The following is a 5,931-nucleotide window of genomic DNA, read 5'->3' as shown; positions in this document are numbered from 1 at the left end:
GAGCCCCGCCCCCAACTACAACCAGCTTCAGCCTTTTCTGTCCAGGATGGTTTCACACGAGCTCATGAACTCATTCCAAGCCACATCTTGGTGCTTTTTCATTATCATAATGACAGCAATAACAACGGGGTATTCAAGAAATTCTTGTAAAAAGTTTCAAGATGGCGGGGCTGAACCTTTAGGGAACTTCTGAGCACCCTCGCCTAGTATGTTTTTTTCAAGCCATGATTCTCTGACTTCTAAGACGTGTGGTCACACTTTACCATGAGGTTTCTTAATTATTTAACATTAGTTAATGACAGTAATGAGCAATAACCAACAGCACATTAACTGTTAAGGAATGGTCTGGTAATCATTTATTAATTGGGATCTATTCGCCCCCTGTGGTATTGATAAAGCTAGCTGGTATTTGTAAGCTAAGGTCATGGTGTTGTTTTTTTTGGTTAGGGTTAACCCAAATGCTTTACAATGTGTATTACTGCATAACCTAATGTTACCAAATGTACTCTTGTAGTATGACCACTCTTCTACAGAAAACTTGGATCATAGATAAGTTTTACAAATCTTTGACTTTACAATACAGGCTGGACGCCAAACTCTAACATGGTGGCTTGGGTAAAACACTAGTCGTTTGTAGAACCTGTTTTTCTAACTAAGATCCTTTTCAAACACCAGGAAGCGAGCCAGGATCAGTGCATCGACCAGACTCGGATCCGTAGAGGCTTCCACACCCCGACGGTGAGACACTGAACTGCTGCATACAGGAGGGACTTGACTTAAAGGAAGCTTTTAATAAGGCTTATAAATCTGGATAATTGGGACTATTGCAAATATATAAATATGAATAGCTTACTCTTGTTTTGCAGCCTCTTGCAAGTGTACGGTTTAAAGTGAACTATTGCTGCACCCCTTTCACCCCCACATTATATACGTCTTCTGTATGTTTCACACTGCCTGCTTACATCCTGTGTATTGTTCTCCCTTGATTTATTATTTCTGCCTGTTCTCTCTGGGACTCCCGAGGGATCAATAAAGGTGATTTATATTCCTTTAGATGAAGATGGAGAGGGCAGATGGAGGTGCTGGAGACCGGAGACCATGGAGCAGAGAAGATGGTGTGTGTGTTGTGATATTTATGTCTATCTCTTAAAGGGAGGGTGAATTTATCGTTGACGGCACTTACCGAATCCCTCCTTATCATCATAAAAGGCCTGAAGGAACGTCTTCTCTGGGAACATCTCGATTGACTTGTATACTCGATTGACTTGTATACTATAATCGCGTTTATATGAAGTCCCTCCTAGCCTCTGTTGGACATCTTTGTTTGGTTTGTGTTCTCTGCCCTGTCCGGGTTTTTGTTTTTCGAAACGTGGTCATGCAGTACTTTATGGAGCTGCTCTAATGACCCTGGCACCAGTCCACGGCACCCAGACATTCAGAGCTTGGGATGGGCTCCATAAGTGAACACCCATGCTAGATTTCTTTAGGGAGAACAGTAAGAGAAAATTACAACTTTACTTTTTTTTTTTTTGTTTTTTTTTAATCGGCTGTGTATAAAATAGTGTGGTTGCCCTTTTGGTTAATGAAATGACTTCTTTATGCTCCAGTACAAATGTTTACCATGTTAAACTAAGCGGACATTTTTCTGCCTCGATCCACAGGAACCTCATCTACCCTGAAGATCCCTGCTCCACCTGCTCCGCCTACACCGCCAACTACCCAATCACTACTCAAAGAGCTTCACCCTCTGTGTGCCTGCTGCACACAACTCTATACCCCCCTCACTTTGTGTATGTTTGGACCAGTCTTATCCTTTGATTGGCCAAGTCTTTCATTTGTCCCAACCAAGAACGTCTCTTTGAGCCCGGTTTATGCACTGGGATCATCTGGGATTCGTCAAGTCTCCCTTCCCCAAGAGCTTATCTGTAACCAGATCTATCTGAAGCTAATATTATCTGAAGCAATTCCACACTTGTTGCTTCATAGATTTACTGTGTGGGTTTGTGTGTTGGGCTTTTGCCAGAATTCCATGGAAATGTGCAAACTATAAACAGGTTGCTTGCATTGCAACTCTCTCCGTCATTGTATTACGTTATGGAGTTGTGTTGTGACGTTCTTAGCGGGGATGAGCGGTTCACTTTTGGGCGCGATACTGAATATTATTGGCAGATCAGTGGGAATTGAGTTATGGTTGAAAGAGTAAAGTTCAGCCGCCGTGTGATCGATAAAGCCAAACAGGATTGCATGCAGAAAGTGGGTAGGCTTCCTTTTATTAAGAAAAGATCTCCCACTCATTCCCTCCCAGTACCGCCTTCTGTGTCCTCAGTTTCTTAAACAGCTGTTCGCTAGGCTACTTGATGCGCAGTGACATTTGCAGTTCTGTTTTAATTTAAGTAAACTGTTGGATACGAGATTGTCCCACTGTGTTGGTGTGTATTTTGTTTTCGGGGCTAACTGTAGTCAGTGTTTTGCCTTGAATGTATAGCCTACGACCCGATGAAACGAGTTAAACAGCCTACTTGAATTTAGGGACATATAATTGAATACATTTGATATAGCCTGGCAAAAATGTCTTGGTAGTTGGCAAACAATTGACGGTCAATAAACTGAACAGTCTGAATCCTTTTTGTCCTCTTTACTTTTTACAAGTTAAAGAATAATTTGACCGCTTATTGTATCTTTATCGGTCACAGCTAACAGATGGTTATGCTATTGGCCGTTGTGTTGAAAGACCTGTAAACTATTAACTGCTTTCACAAGAAGGAACTCAAGATTATGATGCATTAAATCAAATGAAGCTAATTACTTTAACTTATCTTTTAGACGTTGCTGTGACAAACTTTATGGAACAGACCAGGTTGTGCAAATCTATTCCAACATGTTTGTTTGGAACTACTGACTGTTTATTTTTCTGCAATGCATACTTTCCTTATCTGAAGGGAAACAGTGAGAATGCAAATTATGTTGTGCTTCCTTGCTGGTTCAGAAGCGAGGCATGTACCAAAGCTTTAATCTGTTTCACTTCATGACTTGGCATTTAGCCAAATAACTGTCAAACATTGTGATTGTTTCACTTGTAAATTGCTTAATAAAACTTATTCAACTAACTTTGTCAAGTTACACCTTACTCAACTTGTAGGCTTGAGAGGTTAAACTGCATTTTGATAATCAAAGCAGAACCGACCTATTCCTTTAGTTTTCACAGATTATATTCATGTCAGTTATTACTAAACTTAAGGTTTCATGTTGAATTAATTTGCAGCGGTCTCACCAGAGGCAGCAGGTTTAATAGACTGATGTTAATGTCGTCCGTACGGTCAAAACCGGGCCATCACGTGCACACTTTTGTGTCCTTAATTGTGACTGAACCCAGTTTGTTGGTTCTGAACCAGTCCAACCAAACAGCCGTCAACTGGTGACTTCTGCGATGGAGGCAGAACATTTCTGGGCTGCACTAAACCTCTCATCCCAACCAATTACAGAAACTATAGGCTATAATATAAACTATGCTATATTAAGTGTTGCCAGGAGCAGCAGCTTCGGTGAAGGGGACCTGAAAGTGGAGGATTAGGAAGATATCTCAGAGATTATCCTGAGTAGGGCTGTGTGTGCAGGTTTTACCAATGCTGTTCTGCAGGGAGAATTGGGTTTCTGTCTGTGGTGAGAATCTGTCCAACTTGTCCATGCGAGGGTCCGATCGCGTCAACCCCCCCCCCCCCACACCCCTGCGGTTAATTGGGGCTGTATTCCACCTCGAGTTGTTGTGAGTCTGCTTGTTTCAAGTCTAATTGTGGCTGTATGCAAATCGATTCCTGACTGACAACGAAGAACACCCTGACACATTTCCTGGCAATTAAAAAGCATCAGCTTGTTCCCACAAATTGGCCTATTTACATAGTGTGCAATGAATTATGGAAACGTGAAGCCATGCAGACAAAGATGTTGCAGATTCATTCTGACACTTTAACCGGACTCTAAGGGTGGTCCATCCCAGCAGTGTCAGAATAATTACACTTTTTATTAAGGAGACGTATACCCACCAAGAAGTCCATCTAAAGGTCAAGTCCTGCCTTTGACAGCTTTTCTTTAGTGAAATTGCCGTACTTCAAAGATGGTACTTCACGAGTCCTGGTCCCAAATCATGACCTTCTATTCTTATTTCCTTTTATATTTAGCTTAATCACTCAGCAGAAAAACCCCTTTGAGTAAAATAATGGCTGAATAAAATCAACATGATTTTCTTGAACGAGTGCAGTTGAACCGTTGCCTTGAAATGTAATCTAGTAGAAAGAACTCGATATCATGAAAAAAAACAAACTCAGAACGCAAGTGGCTCGGTACTGCACAGAAGTAGCAGTACTTGACCGGCACTCTCCCACACCCCACCGCCCGAAAAGTGTTAAATTGTCCTGACACCTAGCTCATTTAATAAGAACCACTCGACTTCTCCTCTCGCTCAGCCCTTTTCTGTTCCAGAGGTGTGGTGACCGTGATGGACGCTCAGGGTTCCCGCTGAACGAGTCAACAGTTTCACCGCCCGTCCACCAAATGGCACCCCCGGTCGGTGGAGAGCGACCCCCGCCGCCCGCAAACATGTATCTGTGCGGCCCGGCGCTAAGTGTGTTATCCCAGCAATTACAGGGGAACCGGCTGTGTGCGGATATTGCAGCTGGAGGGGAAAGGCAACAGAGTTCAGTTTGAGCGGCTGATAATGCCAAAGTTATTTAACCAGCCGTATGTAGCATTATTTTCTTAACTGTATTTTGTACCTGCGGGCGGTAGCCAAACAACTGGGAGGACTGGCTGTTTATATTATTGCATTTTAACGATTCGATTGCGCAGGTTTCTTGAGATGCGAGTTATCTGCTGTATCTGGCTTGGTTTGAACACGCTGACCGTGGTAGGTAAATGTACTGCATTTATACAGCGCTTTTCTAACCGGTGCTTTACCATACTGCCTCACATTCACCCGTTCATACGCACATTCACACACCGACTGCAGAGTCAACCATGCAAGGCCACAGCCAGCTGGTCAGGAGCAGTCAGGGTGAGGTGGCTTGCTCAGGGACACCTCGACACTCAAGCCGGGGATCAAACTAGCAACCTTCAGGTTACAAGCCAACTCGCCCTACCTCCTGAGCCACATGCCGCCCCATCGGGATGCGTCTGGGCAGACTCAGAGGTCAGATGGTGTTTACTCATCTCCACGACCTGATGGGTTGATGGACCTGCCTGATGAGAACATGCGACAATTACCTATTGATTCGTTCTGATGATGATGAACCCAGTCTTTCATTCCTCCAACATGCAGTTTGTTCTTCTCATTCGCTGATTCTTTGACCAGAACTTAAATTTCATCGTTTGTGTTTAATTGATGGGATGTATCGAAGAAGTGGGCGCTAATGAATTGTTTGTTAGCCGGCAATTTGAACAAATCGCATGTCATTTATTTTTGGTAAATCGAAGAACCCCCCCCCCCCCCGGAGAGTAAAACCCAGAACATATCGCTGTATCAAATAATGACAATTATCTGGCACTTTGTGGTAATCAGACTATTGGACTCATTTGTTTGGGCTCACTGTAGCTTAGATTCCTCTAATGTTTTGCTGTTTTCTGCACTAATCCATTATGCCTCAGAGCCAGTCAATACTGTAGACCCGTGCTGTAGGTATCAGGTATATAGCGTACACCTCCTTTGTTGAACCAACAGTTCCCTGACTGGAGCCCCCACCTGGGAATGTAGTACTACATCAATCCATACCGATAGTCAAATGCCATACCAAGTGGAAGTGTCTGCCTAGGTGCATGATGGGTAGCTCAGTCTACCACTCAACACCCCCCCCCCCCCCCCCCCCCCTCGACGTTATGTAACTACAGGGTTTGATTATGTCATCGCTCGTCATGGATAATCAACTTGGCACCTGGTGGTTA

At 43.5% G+C, this 5,931-nt stretch overlaps 1 long non-coding RNA gene across 1 annotated transcript; it reads left to right on the top strand.

The window, feature by feature from the left end:
• The first annotated feature begins 371 nt into the window (after positions 1–371).
• Positions 372–2,387, top strand: LOC132462128 (uncharacterized). The gene is made up of 3 exons (XR_009526725.1): positions 372–738; positions 1,055–1,115; positions 1,662–2,387. It is a non-coding gene; the product is annotated as an uncharacterized LOC132462128 (long non-coding RNA).
• Positions 2,388–5,931: the final 3,544 nt, after the last annotated feature.

The sequence above is a fragment of the Gadus macrocephalus genome, chromosome 7, assembly GCF_031168955.1.
Source record: "Gadus macrocephalus chromosome 7, ASM3116895v1".
Classification (NCBI taxonomy): Eukaryota; Metazoa; Chordata; class Actinopteri; order Gadiformes; family Gadidae; genus Gadus; species Gadus macrocephalus.
The sequence above is the reverse complement of the archived record's forward strand: the minus strand, read 5'-3'. Positions and strand labels throughout refer to the sequence as shown.